The sequence below is a fragment of the Embiotoca jacksoni genome, unplaced genomic scaffold (genome assembly GCF_022577435.1).
Source record: "Embiotoca jacksoni isolate LCO1_2020_lvr unplaced genomic scaffold, fEmbJac1.0.p SCAF_46, whole genome shotgun sequence".
Classification (NCBI taxonomy): Eukaryota; Metazoa; Chordata; class Actinopteri; family Embiotocidae; genus Embiotoca; species Embiotoca jacksoni.
Genome location: NW_027185399.1, coordinates 731,876 through 755,335, shown reverse-complemented (window position 1 = coordinate 755,335; position 23,460 = coordinate 731,876).

Genomic DNA, 23,460 nt, shown 5'->3' with positions numbered 1-23,460 from the left:
TCATTCTCGTACGAACGCCTTGAGGGGACTTTCTTTGTCCTAAGGATGAACTATTTAGATGTTGGGGTCAAAGGTCAGGAACGCCTTCAGGGGACTTTCTTTGAATTTGGCACGTATGTTCGATCGGACTCAAGGATTGGACTGATTTGATTTTGAGGGTCACCTGGAAACTGGTGATTGTGTCGATGTTCTGTGCTGTCGGGTTGAAGACGTGTGTGAAGAATCGATTTTGAATTTGTAGTGTTTTCTCCAGCAATATTTATATTTGAAGCTTTGTTTTAATGTCGATCAGTTTTACTATTTTAGTGAAGCGTAGACTATATATGAAAGTGGACGTAGCTTCTGGGTTTTTAAGAGTGAAGCCAATGCCTCTTCTCTCATTAATTACGAAGTCAATAAATTGAAATCATAATGGTGTCACTCACCAAAGTCACTCCTTGGTGGTCCAAATAATCCCACCAATTACTAGATATTAGGCCTCAAAAAAGCTTTTTTGGAGGGGGAGGGAAGGGGGTGGCGTATCTGCAACTATTGTTGCATTTGGGCTTAAAGACAAATAAAAGAAACATAACCTGCTTGATTAATTGGTAGTTCAGTTTATTGCACTGTTCCTCGTTGGCTGCATCTTCCCATAAGGAAGTCCAAACAGACTTCGTTATTGGCCCAAATTTGGATTATTTGGCTCCGGTAGCTTCGAATCGAGTGGCGTCGAAATTACACTCTCATCTTTCTCGCACTGTTTGGTAATCCGAAATCGTTTTGGTCTAACTCAGACTGGTCACGAGGTTAAGAAAGAATTTATAAATGATTTATGCTGCTGGATGTCACTGTTCTTCCAGGGCAAACCGAGATCCAGTTTGTAATCCTGCTTCACACCTCTAGATGGATTAAACTCATCTTTATCTCTGCTGCATATTTAGTATTATCAGCTCATTTTTTCTTCCTGAGACAAACGGTAACTGATGTAAATGTTATTGACAGGTTTATCAATGATGAGATAAAAACTGAAGTCTGTTGTTTTTAAACATTTAAACTCAGTTGTTAGCATTTTTTTTCATTTGAAATGTATGAAAATTATCCAGTGTCGAAACAAAATAGCCCAAAGTTTGCGCTGATAAAACACTTTCATTCATAGATCAACATTACATTTTTTGTTGAGTTTTCTTCTGAATCAGCTAAATAAGTGCAAAACAAGAAAGAAATGTCAGAATCGTGAAGAAAGAAAATCTTGATTCTCATTTTATCCTAAATTGTGCAGCCCAATTGCTACTTCATGTGACTGTACTCTGTGCAGTAACAACCTGTAAGTTTACTCCGAGGCCGACGTTCTTGACTGACACCAGCTGTCTGATGTAATCATAGCCCCCAAAAACAGCCAATAATAAATCCAATGACATTAACTACGTACTGTATATCCTGAAGGAATGCTGGGAAATAACAAGTCAGAGAAGGGCTGGGATTAAACAGCCTTATCCAAGTGGCATGTAGCGTGCATTATACAGTGAATTATGTTTCAATTCTAAAACAAAACAACGTGGTATTTATTACAATTTTGACTATTAGAGTGCAAATTGAATTTTTAAAGTTTTGTCAAATGTATAATGCTGGGAAAGCAACAAAAAAAAGGTAGAGTGAAATTAAACGACTAAAACCTTTTTAGAATCATTACGAAAACAAACAACAACAACAAAATTCAGCAGCCCAATCTATGCATACAATGAAATCAAATAGATTTTTTAACAAAATATCTTCATTTATTTTGAAATGTTTTGAAAGCCTTTCTGACTACGTGAATGATCCACCGAAAGTTAACGTCGGGACATTACGTGCTGCTTCTGACCGTCTTCCATTTGATTCTGTTATGTTCTGCTTGCTGGTTTTTATTGTACTCTTTCAGTTTATTACACAAACCGGGCTGATATGAGCCTCGTTTCCAGGGTCAAGAGTTTAGCATAACAAATCTGCGGCGTCAGAATTGTTCCTGCAGGACATGTTTGTTTTTTTTACAAGCTTTTTTACCAGGAAGAAATGTACAGTATCTTATGTTCAGCTGACAGCTGACAGCTGAGTGCCGATGCTTTTGCTCGTAAACGATAAGATATGCAGCGTTGAAAAGTACTGATTCAGGCAGTGACGGGGATGAGTCAGTGCAGCTCCAGGATTCAGTGTTGGGTCACATGAAATGTAGTGTCATTTGGCGAAAATCTATTTTTCAGTACACGACAAATGAAAAATTCTTAAAACACCATTTAAAGGATTAAATACTTGTGATTATTTGTGACTCCTTAACCATCTACTGTTAGCAACACATTCCAGTTCTCCCTTGACCTGAACATTTTTGATTTCTGTTTCTTTTGTTATCGGACTCGCTGAACATCAGACGTCAGGGTACGAAATGGAGCGTTTGTCTCTGAATGCACTCGACATTTTGTATTTTAACAAGGTTCGTGACACCTGACTATGAAATTTGTAAGAAAAAAAGATGAAAAATAAAATATTTCAAAGTGAAATATGTATCATATGCAATCACAGACAGTGACGTTCTTTTTTTTTCTTAGGTAGTTAAAAACAAAAAAGGCGCAATTCTTTTCTTCGACTTACAATTTTTTGCTTATTCCAGCAACTTTACTGCAAACACGCATAAAACTCTGCAAAAAGCATCACGATTTTTGAGCCTGCAAAACTGCTGTCTAAACTAAAAAAACAAGGGGAGTGGTTTGGACGTTGGGTTCCTCTCCACGTATTGTACTGCATGGGGGAGCGTCTTGACATGTTTGAAGAGAGATGACTGATGGACTCTCTTCTTGCACAACTCGCTTTACTCTTTAGGAATAATGAGTCGACTCTTGTTTCACAAAGAAGGAATATCAAAAAGATTATTATGGCAGTGGCTTGAATGTTTCCCTGACATTTATTACTTGAAACTCTCTTCAGCAAGAATCCATGATGCTCGACTGAGAAAAATGCAAATGTCAAGAATGTCCGGGGTTTTATGACTAAAAAAACGTCCTTTGTCGACTGTTGACTCTACCTGTGGAATTCATTTTTTTTTAACAATACAAAATGAAAAGGAAAGAATGAAAAGGAAAATTACAGCTGTGTTATGGTTGCAACACAATTAGTGAATCTGGTTCTCTTGTTTTGGAAAAAGGCAGTGATTGAGATTTATTTATTTATGTACAACAAATACGGGTGCAGGTGCGATTTAAAAAGCAGGATCAATTGAAAACGTGACGTCTATTTTATACTGACTTAAGTCAAACGCAACATTTTAATCCAAGATCTGGCTGGGGGATCCAAATGGTCTTTTTGAACTAGAGGAGACATGCCATGAGAGCAATCTGCTTAGACAAAGGTGTGTATTGAGATAAACCACACGTAAACCTTCACCTCAGCCCCGAGGCTTAGTGTACTTCTTTGTGACAGACATACCCACACTCCCGTGTTTTTAATTGTAAAAAAAACAACCTTTGACAAGGTACTTTCTCGAACCCCTTATCTTAACTTTAATCACCACTAAATTTAACAAAATACTTCAACTCAGCACTTATTCTACTTTGAATCTTAACTTAATTCTAATCTTAGCAATCAAACCACATTTTAGCCCTTTTGAAGATCTGACATAAATTGTCCTCAATCCCAAGGAGCAAATTTTGGCTTCACACAAACATCGATACAGTTTTAAGGATTTGTATTTTAAGGGTTTGTAGACATCGGGTTAATTTTTGGAGCAGCTTTAACCAACCGGTATGCTGTGAAAACGGCTCAAACTCAACTGCCACTGCAATTCAATTTTAAAAAACAACGCCCATATTCAGTAAACGAGCCAACGTTAATGCCAAGAACGTTTCCGTACTATAATTGCTGTGAGTGATAATCTGACATAGCTAGCAAAAAAACTTCTGCACTGGCTCACTTCTGGTTCAGCCCAATATTAACTTCGATGGGGATTAAATAATTCAAACCTGCAGCTCTTCTAGACCTTCTTTTTTTATGTTATCAGACTGAGGGCCTGATTTACTCAGATCTCAAATAAAGCATACTACTTTGCATGCTCCTTCCTTTTTTTTTTTTGCACCCGTTTTGCGGCTGATTTACTGAGTAATTGCGTCATTGAAATCAGGTGCATATCGCTGTATTTAAATGAGGGGTTTGCGTGTGTTAAAGTGATTCCAGCAATGAAAAACAGAGCGACTGCAAAAACGAAAAGGAAATCTGATCCCATTGAAATTCAGAAATATAAATATAACAAGAACAAAACGCTATATAGGAGATTATTAGCAAGAAAGTCAAGACTGTAGGAAAAACAAAAATGGCAAAAAAAAAAAGACTTTAATAATAAAACGTCGGCAAATAAAACAGGAGGGATGGTGCATGAGATCCTCTAACAAACACCGATCAGCAGGTCCAGATTCTTTCTGTGATGAGCAGGTGACTTTTCATTCGGTGCCTCGCGAGTGCTCATGAACCTGATGAAGTCACTTGTGAATTCGGCGGGACTCATTCAGGACCTCCGACAGCTCACCTGAACAACAGGACTGGTGGGATATCCAAGCAGCGATACGCTGGAATGGCCCAGAGGCAGCAAAATGAGTCGTACGTTTTTTAATTGCTGGTATTTCGTGGCTCCTCTTTGTTGTTGGCTGTCAAACATCTTTCAGTTCATTTAATCACTCAGAAATGTCATCGCTGGACAAACGATATGTCTGAATAATTTGTGCCTCTGGCAACTCAAACGGTTTTAAAGCAGCAGCCGTCTCTCCAGATTTGCGAACCTGATTAATACCTTCAGTCGTACCAAAATACACAACAATCACTTCTCATATTTCTACTTCCAGGTTTAGTAAATATCGCTGCGGGTGCTAAATTGTTCTATTTGCATGTTCCCTCTCAGTATTTTGCACCTTCAAGCAGAAACGTCCAATATTACATAAGCATGCAGGCAAACACGCAAAATGGACAACGTGTGTTAAATTGCACATTTGAAAGACGCGATCCTCGCTGCACATCGTTACTAAATCTGCGTAGACGTTTGTTTTTTGCCGGTGGTTTGGAGTTTGCACGCGATTTTACACACGCAAACCTTTTAGTAAATCAGGCCCTTAATGTACTAAATTCTGATTGCGAAAGAGAGAAAGGGTACTTGTGGAGCAGATTAAAAAGTTCTGCACTGCTGCTACAAACCGTAGACTGTATATATAAAAGTGGACGTAGCTCCGGGGTCTGAAAAACGAGGCCGTGTTTTTGCACTCAAACTCAAGCCAGCTGCGGAAAAAAATTTGTAAAAGTGTGCGCGAAAACTAAATTGTATTTAAGAAACCCGAAGGCAGCAGATTATTTCTTCATCTATAAAAAAATGTTCCATGGAACCAAAACAATGCGACCTCAACTCATGATCGACGGCAGCGCAGACACAACAACACACAATGGATTCGGTTATAATGCCACTTTCAAAATGATTATTTCACTATTATTTGGGAGACGGCAGGGCGACAGTAACCAGGGAGACGGAGGGAAAAAAAAACAAAAAACAAGAAGTAAAGTGAGGAAGTAAAACTGATCTGAGGTGTGTGAGTCTTCTTGTTTTAATCATGTGAGGGGAAGAGAAAATGGAGTACTTGTTTCGTCAAGCGACCAATCAGAGAGGAGATTTTTACGAAATTGGGGACAGAGGAGCAGTGCGCCACGAGCTGTCCACGTGTGCTCTGCAAAAAAAACGGAAAATAAAAGCACACACGCACGTTGACAAACATACAGATTACATAATATACTGACCTTTTATGCCACATTATAATTTGAATTAACACGCATGGAGGCCCAGGCAGCTCTGCGGGCTTATTTACTGGGAACAGCAGCTTAAAAGAAATTTGCCGCTCGTTGAACCTTAAACTTAAACTTAAAAATGACTCATTTAAAATTTCTCAGAATGCTTGCAGCAATAACGCAGCCACGGGTGTCGCATTGTTCTTCAAAGGAGGACACGCGTCATTATGAAAGTGAGGTTTCTGTGCCGGTTTGATCTGCTCTGAATAAGAGACATTGCCGTTTTTCTGTCTTTCTTTCTTTTTTTTGGCACATGTACACGGTTGAAGCGTTACACAACATCATGTTAACGCTGTAAAATTCTGCCAAATTGTTCTTGTTTATTAAGTCAAGACATTGTATTGATATGCACTCAGTCTGTGGATTGCTAATTGACTCTTAACTTCAACCTACTACTCCAACATAGACTTCGTCTTTCCTTTAGCCAAAACCGAGACCGCAAAAGTGGTTATTTGTCCAGTGAAGGCCTTAAAAGTTACTATTAGCACAGATAATGAATAATAAGTGTACACACACACACACACACACACACACACACAAACTATCCTTTGACATTGACATTGGTAAATCAGCCCACTAAGTAATCCTCATTTGTGTGAGTTCCTGTTACTTTAAAGTTGCTAAACATTCACACAGAGTTCCTGAAGCATATGAGAACAGAAACCAATATCTTATCTGTCGTGGAAACATTCTGTCACCGATGTTACCACCGTCCGTTTGGCTTCAACTTATTATCAGATTACTGTGTGAAAGTCGTGTTTATAGATACAACATGGTAACTGTGAATTTTCTGTAACCTTCACACCGACGTTAACCGTGCTCAGTGTTTTATTGGTTTACTTTCTGCCTCGTTGGGTGCTGAGAGTAAGTGGGATTTTACAACGCTGGGAACATATTCGTGTTCCTGAGGAAGGAAATAATAAATTAAGGAAAAAAACTAAAATTCCGTTCATTTATCAACATTTACAATGGTTTTAAATTTAATTTAGGTACAAGTTAGAAGGCCTTATTGCGTCTTCTCTCTATAACATGGGCTCATCCAACTTTAGAACACTTAATATGTAAAATGTACAGTTTATTGGTAGTGTTAAAAACAAATCTAGAGCTTCTTTTACTTTACCACCTGTGGTTTTATAAAGTGTGTCGCTTGTTCCATCACAACTTTTTTTTGCTGCAGAACCGGAAGGCAGGAAGTCACGAAATACTCATATAACATCCATGTGACAAATGAAGCAGAAAAAGTAACGCTAAAGTCAGTTGATTAATAGCTGATGGCGTTTTTCGAATAGAAATTCTGCTTGAAATGGCCCCTCCAATTACACGCGATTCGTCCGTATTAATTTCAAACAACTAATTATCATATCGGTTCAAATAGGAGTTAAAATAGGTGAATCTGATGATTATTTGTCAGAGCGCCCTCTGCTGGATGACAAGACAAACTACTTACAACGGTCAGCTGCGCGCGTAGACTGTAAATTTTGAATTCGAATGGATCATTACAGTTCGAATGTTTGAATTTTGAATAAAAAGTGAGTCCTAATACACCTAAAAAGTATTGTGTAGTTTTCTGATCTTACCACACTTCCGTGATATTTTGCTTTAAGTTGTACACCTCAGTGTGCAAATTTTGACTATTGCTAAGTAAAAAATCAATCTTGGTCCTGGGTAGAGTTTTAAAGTCCACACATTCGATGACCCCTTTGAGATACTGCACACCCTCACCTTGTTGCTGAGGCTTTATACCGAGTAGTGTCTTACTTGGGTATGCTTAATTAATTCCCACTAATCTTGGTAAAACATACACATAATGCCTCCGAGTCCTGACAGAGGACAGTACGAGGTGGCCGGAGGCTCATATAACAGTCGAGCTGTAATATTTACATTTCAGAGAGTAATCAGATAAGCTGTCAGACAGTTTCTGATCTGCTGATTCCCAAAATAGCCTGAAAATCCCAGGGCAAATGCAGCATGCGCAACTGAGTATGTGTCAGAGTGAAAGCATTAATGCTGATAGCATTAAAGGTTTTACTCCTACTGAGACCACCAGAGAAAATGCCATGAGTATGTTTAATTCAGTGCACACAGTCCAACAAGGCCGGTCTGGTTTTTCTCTTTTTTTCTCAGTTCTTCAGATGTTTTATTCAAGCTTTAAAAATCCTCCTTCAAAATGTGAAAAATGTATTTTAAAAATATTCCCGCCATTAATTAAAACTGACGAAAAAGGGTACGAGATACAAATCAGAAAAAAGAAAACAAACCAAAATATAGAGAGCAATGTGCTTCAAGAGCGTTCGTTAAATAATTGCTCGAGGACTTATCAAGTCGCTCCATAAACACGACTAATTCGTCACAGCTCCTCTGCTGTGACATTTAATCTTTCCTGCATTCCAATTAGTTCCCAATCAATCCCTGCAAACGTCAGCATTTGTAGACTTAAGCTTCATTCAGAGGGGATTAATATTCCAGTGGGTGCCAGACAATTAGATACAAGAAGGGAAAAAGATCACGTGACCATCGTCGCGCAGAACTCAACCTGCATGAACAGTTGATGAAATTCTTCTCTTTTTTGTTTTTATTTCATCTTTATTCAAGTAAAAAAAAAAAAAAAGTGCCGCCAAGACGTTGCATGATTGAAAGCGGTTTAAAAGAATTCTGATGAAAGTCAAATTTTTTTTATTTGTTTGGGGACTTGTTCAAGGAAATTTGGTGGGAAATTACCTTCCTTATTTGACTTTCTGATAATTCAAGAAATTCTTACAAATTATGAATATGCTAACGGTGGGAAATGAAAGAACAATATCACATGAGCACAAGTTGCTTTGGGATTTGAATACAGGTCAACAGCATTCATTGACATTGCTGATATTGTATTTCTCAGTGCATGTGACTGCCAGTATGTCTTCAGTACACGTTCAATGACAGAAGCAGTTATTGCAATTTGTAATACGAATACGGGGACGGAAAGTAATGCGGCACCGGAGACATCTGCTGGCATTCTCGGCTGGATTTGTCTCCAGCACCACACAGTGAGCACGTCAAGCATCCGGCAATACAGTGACACACAGTGGTGGATGGAAAGAAGAGTGGTGGTGGTGGTGGTGGTGGGGGAAGAGGTGGGGATCTTCATGGTCCTCTCCCGTATCTTTCCAGCAACTCTTCACCCCTCCCACCGGCCGACATCGCCGGCATGCCTCTGATTGTTCCTAGATATCGTTTACGATTGACGTAACAGCTTTACGTTGAGGTTCCAGTCTTAATTTGGAAATCAAACATCTTTTCCCTCTGAAACAGAAATCACAGTCATGTTATTATTTGTTTCTAATATTTGTGTCTTGTCCGCTGTCCATTAGTAAAAATGGCTTCGAAGAAGAGTTATAAAAGATATGGTCATAAACCTGTTGGCCACTCTCCCAAAATATGATCCTTATTTCCCTGGAATCTTTAGGAAATACCATCAACATCTTAAAAACAAGTTTCAACAGTGGTTCATGACTTTTTAAATTTTTGTATTAAAAAAACCAACATATTTAATCATATAATGCAACAAAACTTGTTTCTCATTTCAAAGCAGCAGCAGAACTATTGTACAATCCACCATACTAGCGATACTACACAAGATAGTACCACAGTGCCATTCGATTAATTTGTCAAGACATTTAATAAACTCATCCAAGTGAGATCTCGCACAGATCATTGACTTGGTTTGACTTGGTTCTCATTTCTCTGGTTACTGGAACGAACTGTTACAAAACTATAATGTTCCACCTGGCGATTTCAAGCAAAAAATGCTCTTCGAGATTCGCTGAGAAATTGTTGGTAAATATTTGAAAAACCATGCTTTTGTGTTTGTAGCATCAAATATATCGTTATAATGTGTCCTTCCTATCCCGCTTTTGTTTAATGGTGGTTGGCAAACAGCTTTTAGATGCATTACCGCCACCTTCTGGCAGAAGTAACGCATTATTATCGGGTGCTGGTAAATATAAAGGAAAAAAATTATTTACTTGCATAAATTAGGAGATAAAAAAATAATAATTAATGACTGTAAAAGTCATGACGAGCAGAATTTTGGTTTCTATCTATCTGTCAGTCTGTTTCCACTTCAGCAATGTTCTCTGTCTTTCCTGCATAACAGGACTGTTTCATGACCTCAAACAGAAGTTTGAAAACATCACGACCCACATTTTTTGTTTTCTCCGAGTCTTGCCATCACTGCTTGTATCAGCAGTAACCGCAAAAAAAACACAACCTCCCACTTGAACTTTCATTACAGCAGATTTACTTCCAGTAATATTCACTCCCTTCTTTCATCACTTTTATCAAACGCCCCCCCCCCCCCCCCCCAAATGATGGAGATATTTCCCTTTCCTCCCTTGTTTCCTTTCCTTCCTGTCTCCTCCCTCCTCGTCTGGCCTCGACGAGGAGGGAGTGACCATATTTGGACGAGCTGGGGGATCTGACTGATCTGATTGGAAACCCGAAGATATTACGCCCCGCCTACCGATAGCCGTAACCTGACTGCACCACAGGCCTGTCAATCAAACAGACACACCCCCAAAAACACTTTTTGATCTTTTTGAAGCTTATTTTTTAATCAACTTAAATTAACTCATTTTCAGATCGACAGCCAGAAAACTAATAAGGAGGAGTGACTTTAGCTAGCAAAAGCAAAATAACTCAGAAAAATGTTATCGACTAAGAATTTTATGAGACTAATTGAATGGGAGTCTATGACGCTGAAGGCTTTTCGGAGCCAACCCTCTAGTGGCACTCGGTGGTATTGCAGCTTAAGGCACTTCCCCATCGGCCTCATTTTTCAGTCCCATAACATCAAATGCAACATTTTTTAAGTGAAGGGCAAGTACCTTAAAATGATACTTAAATACAGTATTTGGGTAAATGTGCTTTGTTCATTTCCACCAGTGAATGCAGGTGTGAAAGTACTCTTAAATTACTTAACAGTGTTGTGTAATGCAATAAATATTACATTTCAATCATTAATAACAAATCCAATCGACGGAAATAATTGACTGTTTACGAGTTGCTACGCAGCCTCCTCTGCCCTACTGTCCTCACTGTAAAACTACACACACACACACACACACACACACACACAGAGTCAAAGACACACACACAAACACACAAGTCAACACCCAGTCTCTCACTACTGTAAGAGCTCTTGGATGCAGCTGCCTCTCTCGACAGTTCCTCATCTATGTATAGCTGAAGGAGATGCTCCAGGCTGTGACTCAGCCTCTATTAGTGGGACAACGGGACGGAGAGCTGAGTTTGGATGACTTATGAGCTTACAGTTACAGTTAGACATACCAGTCATGCTGATTGCCATCCACAAGGGAGAGGGGGGGAAATTTCCCTACGCATACGCTGACTGCTCACAGCAAACTCAAGCTAGCGGAGTGTCACGGGTGTCGAAGAGCGGGCATGTTGACAAGTGTGAAAAATACAAGTGCCTGTAGGAGTTTATTTTGATTATATTTCAAACATAATATTGGTTCAGTTGAGGTTGATTAGACTTAACTTCACGTTCTTTACATAATCTGACCTAATATTTTTCTTGGATTTCTACATTTCTTTATTTCCATATTTATTGCATACATACTACATTTGGACAAATATCGTAATTTTCAGGATACACAAGTATACTCTGAAATCTTAGAAAATGTCGAACCCCTCATGTCCCTGCTCAGGAAAATGGGTGGACGGATGGAGGACATTTTTGGGCACAAACTGCATTAATTTCTGGCCCTCCAGAGTTTGCCAAGTCACCGATGGATGTTTTTCTTCACCAATCTTCCGCTGCACGTCACAGTTGAGTGAGATTCACCGAAGTGACAGCCCATCACGGCCCGGATTAGCGTGCATTGTTTTTAAGGCCCTGAGCTAAAACGTTGCTTGTAAGCCCTGTGTGACACCACGCCCTTGACACACACACCCCTTTCCTTCTCATGCAACTAGCACACCGTACGAGGGCGGATCAAAAAAGCTCAGAGAAGTTTAGAGGCTGCTCCTGTTGCGCGCCAACTGAGCACAGCACCGTGATGCGCGCTGACCAGATGGAAGCTACAGCCTTTGTGACGAAGTATTCCAAGTTACATCTCTTGGTCAACATCAGCACCTGAGTTATGCATGTTTTTGTGACCACTGACCACCAATTCCCACAATGGACCTGAAACTTGAGCAAGAGAGCGCACGTTCACATTTTTTTTTTTTATCACGTTTTTGTCGAACAACAAAGAAGTCACAAGGAGCCAAATCTGGTCAGCGGGGGTTGTGTGGGGAGGGGGGGAAGCTACGATTGTGTTGTTGCTGATGAGAGAGATATTCATGTTGGAGAACTTAAGTGCCACTACGCCACAGTTCGGGGAATTAGCACCGAATGTTTTGCCTCAAACGCCTCAAAACGTCACGGTGGAATTTGATGTTTTGATATTTTGTTTCATGTGCGCTCTTCTGTTTTCAATTTAGAAGTGAAATCCCGTCCAAATTGGGAATAAAAAAAAATAAATAAAAAAAAAAGACTGAAATAGGATGGATGTAGAGCTTTTAAGGTCCATGTGCTTTCTTTAGGATTAAAAAGAAAAATTCTGTCACCAGCTTGCATCACTTACATCCAGGCCTTGTCCTCCGCAAACTTTGAAAGGCTTTTATTTAGTTTTTTTTTTTTGTCTGCACATTTTTGGAGGGATCCCTTATTACAACGACGCTATGCAGACAGAAAACAAAAGGAGTCCTAATGAAAGCAGGATGATCACGTCAACGCTGTGCTTCGCGCCTCTATCTGTGTGTGTCCGCATTACCCAGGCCGTCAGCCAAGAGATCTTGTCTGTCAGGAGTAGGATGCAGCAATCTCAGTGGGCTCTGAAGATACCTTGTTTCCATGCCAACCATCTGTTAACTCATAGCCTTCAGCTCGCCCTCGCACGCTTCCTCTCTAGGAAATCACATTGGATCTGACTGAGATGTCGCTTTTGAATGCGCTTCAGAGGGCTGCCGTGATGCACGCGTGTGCGTGTTTGAGTGTGTGTGTGTGTGTGTGTGTGTGTGTGTGTGTGTGTGTGTGTGTGTGTGTGTGTGTGTGTGTGTGTGACTTGGCTGTTTTAGGCATGTCAGAAACCGAACCTCCAAATTACAAAGCATAAATGGTGTCCACAAAAACAACTGTTGTTGTTGTTGTTGCGCACAGGAATGCGCACATAGCAGGAAGAAGATCTTCTGTGAGTAAACACTCCGAATTACGTAGCTTGATCAGGATCAGCGCCCGAGTTACACACGTTGTTTTTTTTGCTTTTTTTTACTTTTGTTACGTTCACAATTGCGATTTCACTGCAGACCTGAAACTTGAGCAGAGAACGCACACGTTTACGCCAAACTCTGAAAATTAGCAACGGTGACCCCTCGAAATGCTTCAGAAAAGCCCAGCGAGGTAGGCGAAGCCTCGTGTTTCGATAGCGACGAAACATTACCGTCTTTGGATCGAGGGAGGCGCATCGGGTCGGGAGCAACTTGGATTTGAGTTCCTCTGACGTCTTTCTGCTCTCTGAAAATTTGACCCTGAATTTGATGTGCGCACAAAACCATGTGTAACACAGCTGCTGATGTTTATCAAGCGACGTAACTTGAAATGCTTACTCAGCAAACGTATTCCTTCCCCCCTGCTCTATGTGCAGCACTGTGTGAACAGGACCAGTCTTGTAACCTTTTTCCACACATGGTATTCTTACAGTAACTTGTAACATGAAGTCTGCTGTTTTTTTTTTTTCAAGCATTTTGGTTTTGTCTACTCACGCCTACCACAGTAGTAACACTACCCACAGTACCATAATGTAAAGGAAATGTTCTGCGAGACCTTAAAGCCCTTTGGGAAGGAAACATCGAATATTCGATGACATGATATATTTAGGCATCAATTAGAACAAACGGCATCGAACTCAAACAGAAACACAGCCACCAAGTGTGCCGTCAGATTGAGGAAACTAATCGGCAAAATAAACACCACGTACTTAAACGCCAAAACACGCAGAGATACTGAAACCGAAGCCGAGACAGAACCGTTCAGCACTTGTTGCTGAAGAGGAAGCAGCTCGCTCTTTGAGTGAGTACTTATAACTCAGAGATCAATCTGATATCTCGGTCCGTGCGAGTTATCGGACGCAGGAAACCGCTCGTATCTTTTAAACGGACAACTTAGGAGAATGGCTTCAATCCTATGAGAGACATCTGGGTCATAAAAAACATCAACAGTATAGCATTTGTTCCTTCAGGAAGATGCATTTAGATGTTACAGGCTTTGATGCAGACGGCAACAGTGCAGTTTACGATGTCAATGACTGGATCGGATCATCATAGAGTACATCGTGATTTCATAGCCGACATTTTACCGTTGTATAATTTCTATTCTCTTAACATGTCAGCATTTTAACTGTATTAACATTATAATGTTATCGTCCTAAAAGGCTAACGTGTTGCCCTTGTAGATATGTACAGCGTGGAACATTGACAGGAGCTGGAAGAAATCAGAGACTGGAGTCTTGCACAGGAGTTTTACCAACGTTAAATGCTATTTACTTAAGGCCGCTGATTAAATCAGTCTCCACTCAGCACTCTGGAAAGCTGTTCACATTACCGTGGCGCACTAATGCGCTGATGTTGTATTTTCATTGTGTTTTCTAACACTTTAATAATAAACCTGCTTATAAACTATTTCTTCAACCAAAACGATAGTAGTGCTCATTTTGTTAGAAACATCTAATGCAGAAGTGGAAAAAATAGCCAAGCCTCAGCATACACGACCCAAAAATAGACGTAGTCTCCGGGTCTGAAAAGTGAAGCCAGTGCGGAAGTGCTCTAAAGTGCAATACCACTGAGGGCCACTAGGGGCTGGCTCCAAAATAAAGCTTTTGCTCCAATACACCCCAACTCAAAAATCAGGATAGTATGCTTATACGCTACCAAGTACTATCTGTTACAGCAGAGACTACAGTAAACGTAACTTCATTTAGTATGTCATATTACGTCATACAGCAAATCTGTTCTGGGTCTCATATTTCCCACGTTATCTGCTCTGATCTAAACAACTCAAATGCACCCGCACGGTGCGTTTGTGCTCTCGGGATAAAAGCATCCACCGAATAGCGTTCGAGAGTGATAATAAACAGTCCTGTAAGAAGAGAGCGAGGAAAAGCTTCCAGGAAACTCTTGACAGGGGAAAAACATTAGACAACATTACCAGTTAACTGTCCATCAATACCAGGCTGGACATGACGTCGCTCTCCAGTTTTTAATGCTGCAACAACAGGAAGGAGGTGTACCTACTCTCTCACAGCTTTGCTGCACACATCCTGCGCCCGCCGTGTTAATCCTTCTCACTGTCTGTTTGCTTTCGTTTCTGTCCATCAGTGTATCATCGTGATATATTCTCGCTCTCTGTGTGGGTTGGTCTCATGTATATATACAGTCTGTCTGTCCGTCTGTCTGTCTGCTACATAAAAAAAAAAGAAAAGAAAAAAAGGTGATGTATCACACTTTTGTATCCCATCTGGCCTTCCTGCATCTGTATTCATGTATCACTTTCTGTATAGTTTGCTTAAGAAAACGAGCCTCAAGCTGCAATTATGAAAGTTGGATCTCTTGGGATGGTTTAAAGCGAGACTCCGAGCTGTAGTTTATTTAAAAAACAACATTTATATTCAGATGGGGGTTGCTTTTAATGACATACTCGCAGAAAATGATCACCTGACTTGTTTTAATATCTTCCAGCACTTTTGTTTTACTTTTTATTCCCTGTAGTTCTTTCCGATTGCCTCTAGAGGTCAGCTCCAAAAAGCCTCCAGTTACGTAGGCTCCCATTCAACTAGTCTCATAAAATTAGAATTAAAACAAATGTCCCCCACCTGTTATCTCAGTTTTGTTAGCTGAAGTTGCTCCTTCGCTAACTTCCTTTATTAATTTTCTTGCTGTCATTAACTAAAAAAAATAAGCTTTAAAAAAAAAAAGCTTGTTTTGGGGGGGCGTGTCTGTTTGATTGACAGGCCTATGGTGCAGTCAGGTTACAGCTATTGGTGTGTGTGTGTGGGGGGGGGGGGGGTATATAACCTGGCGATATACGGCCGTTCAACAAACCAACGGGTGACGTCACTACTAGTTGCTGGTTGGTCAAGCCACAAACTCCAGAACCACCTGAAGCCCGCAGAGCAGGTATCTTTTGAAAAACAAAAACAAACAAGTTTCATAGAATCCAAAATTCACAAAACTTTACAACATGTAAACATTTTGGTTAAAACACAACAATAAGTCACAGCAGCTTTAGCAAATCACTGTCAGAAAATGCACACAGTGAACCAGCTGCTCCCTCTTGTAAGGTTATGACCCCCCCACCCCCCCAGCCCCCCTTCAGCAACTCATGACTGAAACTGGGTGGCTTTGACTGCCAAGTTTAATTAAGGAACAAAAACCCTTTAATCGCCTGTTTCCCGCCAGGCCGTGGCGCCGCTGGCTCTGTGGTGCATAAAAACAGGTGCAAAGAAAAGAGAAAAATTATGGAAAAAGGCACTCCGATTAATTGAAGAGACGAGAGAGAAAAAGCAGAGAGTAGTTAAAAAAAAAAAAAAAAGACCTGCGTGAACAAGGAGAGGGGAAGAATAAAAAGTAGAAGGTAGTTGGTGAAAGAGATCGGATGTAACTTAGAGACACTTGGAAGGAGACCAAGAAAGAAAAATGGTCGAGATAAATAAGAAGGAGGAATCACCAATGATGGAGACGACATAAAGAAAGATAATGACCCCCTCAGGACCACCAGATTCTCAAACAAATGCACAATTGCACATTTGGTCTTATGGTCAAGGGAAGGCCGAGGGGTCGTCGTCGCCGCCGACGGAGGAGAGCAGTCGGGCGAAGCGACCCGACGACCGAAGGGGTTGAACTGGAACCGTGATCGGGATAAACACATTCCAGAGGCCATGCAGTTTATCCCTGAGACGGAGACGGTGAAATGGGTAACGAGAGATTTGAGGGAATGCCGCGGTGGAATGAAAACAACTTGGGAGACATCACGAAGCAGAGGAGGAAATATTTTCTGTTTATGAAAGAATGGGTTAAGAGATTAAGAGGGCAGACAAGAAAAAGTGAAAAATTTGAGAAATAATGAACGTTTTCAATGGAAAAAAAAAAAATTATATTCATGGGGGAATCCAAAATCTCCATTTGTTCGGTTTAAAATTGAAAATGAAGTGAAGCGAAATTGCTTTTTATCCCTTAAATCAAGCGGAGAGAGAGATTTGACGTCTGTTTCTAAGGAGAAAAAAAATAGAGCGTTTACGGTAATGAGCGAATGGCAGAACGGGAGCTCAGCCAACCGGATAATGCTTCGTTAAGGAGACGATGATTGGCCTGTCGGTTAAATCCCTCCACCGGCCACACCGCAATAATGAGGTCTTTTGTTAAGTAATAAGTGAGCGATCACAGACACAGAAGACAAAGAAGCGTGGGGGGGGTGACTTGTACAATATAACCGAGATCATGAGGAATGTTGTTACTAAAATATTTTCCGGATTTACTCCAAGTAGTTTGGAGAAAAAGTGTAAAAGGAGGTTTTTGTTTGAACTACGGAGCGCAAAACCACCTTAAAGGAATAGTTTGACATTTTGGAGAAATACTTTTATTTGGTGTCTTGTGAGGCATTATGCCGTTATTATAATTTCCTTTGGCGGCGAGTATGCAAGCGTTTCAGTAGGGTCCGTGCGACGTATGTTTCATCATTGGAGAGTAGAAACCGTAGACGGTATATAAAAGTGGACGTAAGCTTCCGGGTCTGAAAAGTTCGGGCCTTGAAGGAAGAACTTTAAAGTGCAATACCACCGATGGGCACTAGGGGGCTGCCTACGAAAAACTTCTATTCAACTTCGTTCCTAAAATACAAAGTCAATAACTTATTGTCTTTTGTTAAAGTCGCTCTTTCTTATTGTTTTTGTTTTTTTGCTGGCTCCACGGAGGCCTCAAAAAGCTGTATGTTTTTGTCTGTTTACTTTGCTTCGCCCGTGTCCTCCATTTTACCGTCGTCTGATCAACAACTAATGACCGTAACCTGCCAAATCGGGGTCGCGACAGGTCGCGCCGACGGCGATTCGTTAGAACGCCCTTTGCCGGAGGAAAAGGTGAACTACATCAAACGGTCTGCTTGTGTACACGGACTGTAAATTTTGAATCCGAACGGGTCGTTACAGTTCGATATGTCAATTACTTTTGAAACAAATGTTTGAATTTCAAATGGAAAAGCTACAGCGCTACTAAGTAGCCTATGAAGCCCCTGAAGTCTTGCAAAAAATATTTATATCACGCAACGCATCGTAAAACCTCAATTTAACATTGAAGCGAATAAACAAACAATATACATGTTAAAGGTGTATTATTTTTTTACAAAATTAAAAGGTAGAACAGTGGCCAAAAACTTCAGCAAAATTATTTTTAATCCAAGTTAATGAAAAGTGATGAGAAACTTGGACCAGATTATTGCCAATTACAATTCTCGTCTGAACCTTCTGCTTAAAGTTTTAACACCAGAGGAAGTTTGCGGCTTTTTTGCTGCACCATAAACTTCCTCCCGTCTCTGGATATTTGTTTGTTGCCCAGCTCGCGGCGTTGTGACGGTTTACGCGTCAAGAAAAAATAAGGGACCGTTTCACACGACTAACGGACTATGGCGAACACAACTCCCTCCGTAGAAAGCTCTGCAAGACACAGCCCCCTCTCCGCCATGGCAACAGGTCAACAGCCCGTCTGGTGCGTCGCTGCGGCACAGATTATCTCCGTGGCAACGTTATCAATAGCCGCATGGCAACAATCACCAGCGTGCCGGGGCAGATCTGAGGAATGAATGCTTTTCCTATGCTTCTTGCAGCATTTTTTTATTCTGTGGTAAGACAATGAGAATGCAGCGGTTTAAACTTTTCATGTTCAACATCATTTTAATGACAAAAGTCTATTTTAACCTCAAGCTGACTTGAAAAGTTAAGCAGGAAAAAAAACAAATCGAACAACATCCTGAATCGAGGATATATATATATATTTTTTGCCGTTACTGCTGAAATTAAAATCTCCAATAAAGGATATAAATAACGTGGCCGTGTTAAACAGTGGGATGCGTTTACCGCCAGCTCAGCTTTGCTGCCGTGTTGAATTCATATCATAAAAACACAGCGCAGCCTCACTATCTTGACAGGACATCCTGCCCCCCGCCCCCCTTTTTTTTTTGTTTGTTTGATCAACCATAAAAACTGTCTCACGTCGCTGCCAACTTGCACGTCTCCTCACTTTCACTTCCAACAGTTCACGCTCCACTTTAACCGTTTCATAGAGCTGCTTTATTTACAGTCATAACGTAAAGACATTTTGAAGTAGAAAAGGGATTTTCTTAAAGTTTAGAACCAAATGTAATCTTAGTTTGTGAGCACAGTTGACCATAATAATTTTAATTTGTTATTAAGCAGTGCAAAATACTTCGAAAGCTCAATATTTCTGTAGGAATAATTGCACAACGTTGTTTTTGGACTTTTGCCTAAATAGGTACTATTATACACGATAATTAGTTTGTTGTCCTTTACTATCACTTTCTGTTTTTTATTCTTTTGTTGTTGTTTTTTTGTCAGCTATGTTATTGTTGCGTGACACCTACTGCAGCATATGAACAAGTCATTGAAACACCACTTTTGCAAACAATTTTAGACTGTAATTTAAAGAACTTTTACTCAAGAACTTGAAGTAAAAAAATTGAGCGGGTAGCACTTTATTGTACTATTTCAGTTTTATGGTACCTTCGCTACATTTCAGAGGCGAAGAGTTTCTGCAAATCGAATTGGAGTTTTGTGTGACTGAAACAATTAATAGATTTACAACTGTTTTGGTGCAATTTCATGTTCAAAATACCAAATTTCCCAAATTTGTACTAATTAAGCTTACATACATTTACTTAAGTAACATTTTAATTGCAGGCAATTTGCGTGTCCTTTTTACAAGGTGGCATTAAGAGTTTCAAGGAAACGTTTCTGTACTTCTTCCGCCACTGGTAACCAGCTGTGTCGATTAAAATAAGCAGATACCATAACTGATTCTCGAATCTCTGATGCTTGATATTCTCGAAATAAAAGCGAGCAAAGCTTTTGCACAGCGATGAACTGATTATCGGCCTCAGGGTAAGTCTGAAGTGTCTACAAGTGTCACTTAAATGAATGGAAGCCAATGGTTGCATTCCTGTTGGAAAATCTCGATTAGAAAACTTTTTTTTTTTTTTTTTTTTTTTTTCTAAAAATGGTTGTGTTAAAGTCTACAAAAAAACCCCACAGTGGTATGGTCCTTTAAATAATCCTGATGTCATGACCAGCCGCTGCCTGACTGTTCAGAGCTGCATGACAATATGCATGAATGGAAACGGAGAAACGGGCTGACTAATGAGATTGTGTGCTAAATTGTACAGTAGAGAGGTGGCTTTAGCTCCACGGGATTGGGGGGGGGGGGGGGGGGGGGGTTGGCCTACGATGTCAAAAGTTTTTTGTTTTTTTTTACCAAGCAAAGTTAAAGAGGCGTGAGCCCCTTTTTTTTGGTTTGTCAGTGCTTTGTTCCTGGAACTAATTTGTGCATCTCTTAACATGCGATCCCGTCAATCTTTACTTTATTGATCTGTCTATTTATACAATGAGCTCAGTGGTTGAGTGCATCACCGGCGAAATACATACAAGTCTGACTTTGCAAAAATCGGGCATTAAAATGATCTCAGTCATTTCTTTGTCATTTTCCGGTATGTATGAATGTTTCAAAATTACATCCTAAAGATAGAAAAATAAATAAAAATAAAAAAAGTACCAACACCCAGCACTTGTTTAATATATAAAACCTTTTTTTTTTTTTTTTTTTTTTTCTGCGAAACTAATGCTCAGGAACTAATTCTGCTGTTTACTGGGAAGTGCTGCATTTATTTCAGTTTAATCCCTCTCTCTTGGCCGGCCGGGAGCGGTCAGATGACAGGCGCTAATCTCTGGACTCCCCCTGCCTGACTGACTGCCTGCTTGCTAATATGGGATTATAGACCATAGCACGCCTCCGTCGCATAGCGGGCTCTCCACCCAACAAGTGTTGGGCTCCAAAGAGGTGCACTAAACTCCTGTACGCAAAAAAAAAAAAAAAAAAGGTGTATATACCAACTATACTCAAATTTTAAAAATGTTATATTTTTTTTTCTTAGTGCCTGCTATTCCTTCCGTTTACCTCACTTCTCCTTCTCCTAGCTACCTTATCCTACTAGTTAACGATGATTTTGAGCAATTACTGTGATGTTTCCCTAATATTAGGAGCAACAAGGAAGGATATTTTTAGTTGGAAAGAATAAACTGCCATGCCATGCTAACTATTGTCGTTATCTTCTTATCTACAACACGGAAAAGTTCCGCATTGGGCTTCTGGGTAGAAAACAAGTTTTGGCGTTTTGTCCATCCGTCCATCGGTGCAGTTTTCTGGGTCTAATTCAAAGTTTGGTTCCATGAGGTGAGATTAAACATTACAACAGCTTAAGAGACTGAGTAGCAACTTGGCAGAGCGTCTTTACTTCCTGTTAAACATCATCCAGGAATCTTGAACGACACCCTCCCTCCCGACAAACCGAACTCCTTCTGTAAATGATAATGATTGGTTCACTTCTTTTTTGTTTTTGTGCAGAAACTTTCCGCATATCAGATTTCACTCTAAACTTTTGTTTTGACAGGAAATACTTGACAGACATACCGTGTCCGTCTTCCCCTTTTCTCACTGTTGATTTCCGTATTTTTTTTTTAGTCTGTTGAAATCCACCTCTGGTTTCCTCTGGGGGACAAACTCTCTTCTCGAACCGTCTTGCCCTCGTCTATTATCTTCCATAGCCCAGTTTGATGCTTTTTTTTTGTGGATAAATTTTGCTTAAAAATCCTAAACCAGGCAATAATGTGACAGCTTCATAAATGTGTCTACAGAAACAGAAAAAACAAAACCACATCTAATGATATCAACAGTAAAGAAAATCACAAGAAACAAAAACAAGATTAGATAGTTTGACATTAAACACAGACTGAGCTTCTCTCTCTCGATGCCTCTTTCAGGAAGTCTCTTATTGAGATTTTTGTCACTTTTTCCTGTGACATGACCTCCATCGACACCAACAAACACTACAACACCCTCCGTGGTGTCGCAAGTCTGCAGTCTGTGAGCTTTTACTGTGGCTGCAGGCTGCAGGCTGGTGTTTGTCAGACAGAAAATGAAAGAAAAGAAAAAAAAAATCTATGACTGTGCAATTTCATATTTTGAAAGTTGATCTGCTCCCAACAGAAGCTCGTCAGAAGTCAGTTTTATGTGACTTTTTTTTATGCGGCTTCAAGTTTCTCATCATTCCACGCCCACTTGTGATGTCACAAAGTGATGCTCGTAGCTACGCCTGTGTTCGCTCCGATTCAAGGTGACACCGAGAAACTTTATGTCAGATTGCTTGGCCTTGAAAAAAATTCAATAAACATATTTTTTTGATGTAATCTTATCAGCTAAACACACTTCAAACTTCAATTTCACACAGTTTTCCCAACTTTTCTCATGGATTGAAGGTCCGAATCACACGTTCAGGTCGAGGTGATGCTTTGTGATCATCCTCGATAAACCGTCACCCATTTCAAATTCCCTATGCAATTCATTTTGGGAGTCTTATGGAACCACAGTTTTTTTTTTTTGTTGCAGCCAGCCCCTAGTGGTCATCAGTGGTTATTGCACTTCGTGAGCCAAAACATCTGTCACTGACTTAGCGTCTGAGTGATAAATCATTGGTTAGCTGAATGCCATGTGACTTTGATTTAGACTAAAAAGAAAAAAAACAACTAGCGAATTTAGCCATTCACTAAGTTTTGACCTTGTCTTGTTTACTCATCTTCATTGTCACTAATCTCATCTAAATAAAAAAGATGGATTTTAATGTGTAACTCACAGGTTCTAAACAAGCTAATAGGTTAGCCATTATCTAAACCACTTGATTTGAGGTAAAAAAAAAAATGTTTTAAATACAAGTAAGGACAACATTGCAAAGGTGAACTCTCATGGATGTTTACAACAACCAATTTGGTTTGTTTTTCCAGTTCACGTTTGTTTTCCTTTTTGTTTACAACATGTATAAAGATGTCAGTATTTATTCTAGTGAGGAACGTGTTATTACCGATAGAACTGACAATCGTAACCATAAAAAAAATGTTTCCCGAGTAACAATAATCTGTTGGAGCTGTAACTGTAAACCAATCGTCTCTGACTCACTTCTGACTTCAGCAGGCTGTAATGACTCATCTAAAAAAAAAAATAAAAAAAAGGATGGTCATCGGCATGAGACCCAATATAGTAAAGTTGAGGAAAAAAAAAATCAACAATAAAGTAAAATATGTATTTGGGTTCTACTGAATTCTGTTATTCGTGTTGTTAAAAGGCAACAAGCATAAATCTGCCTGCATTTTCTGCTCGTGATTAACTGCAGTCTCACATCTGTGTTTCATCTCGATTTGCATCGGAGCAGAAAGAAAACGATGTAAAGCTTGTACGGCACTGAAACAACTTTGCATCACAGCAAGCGAA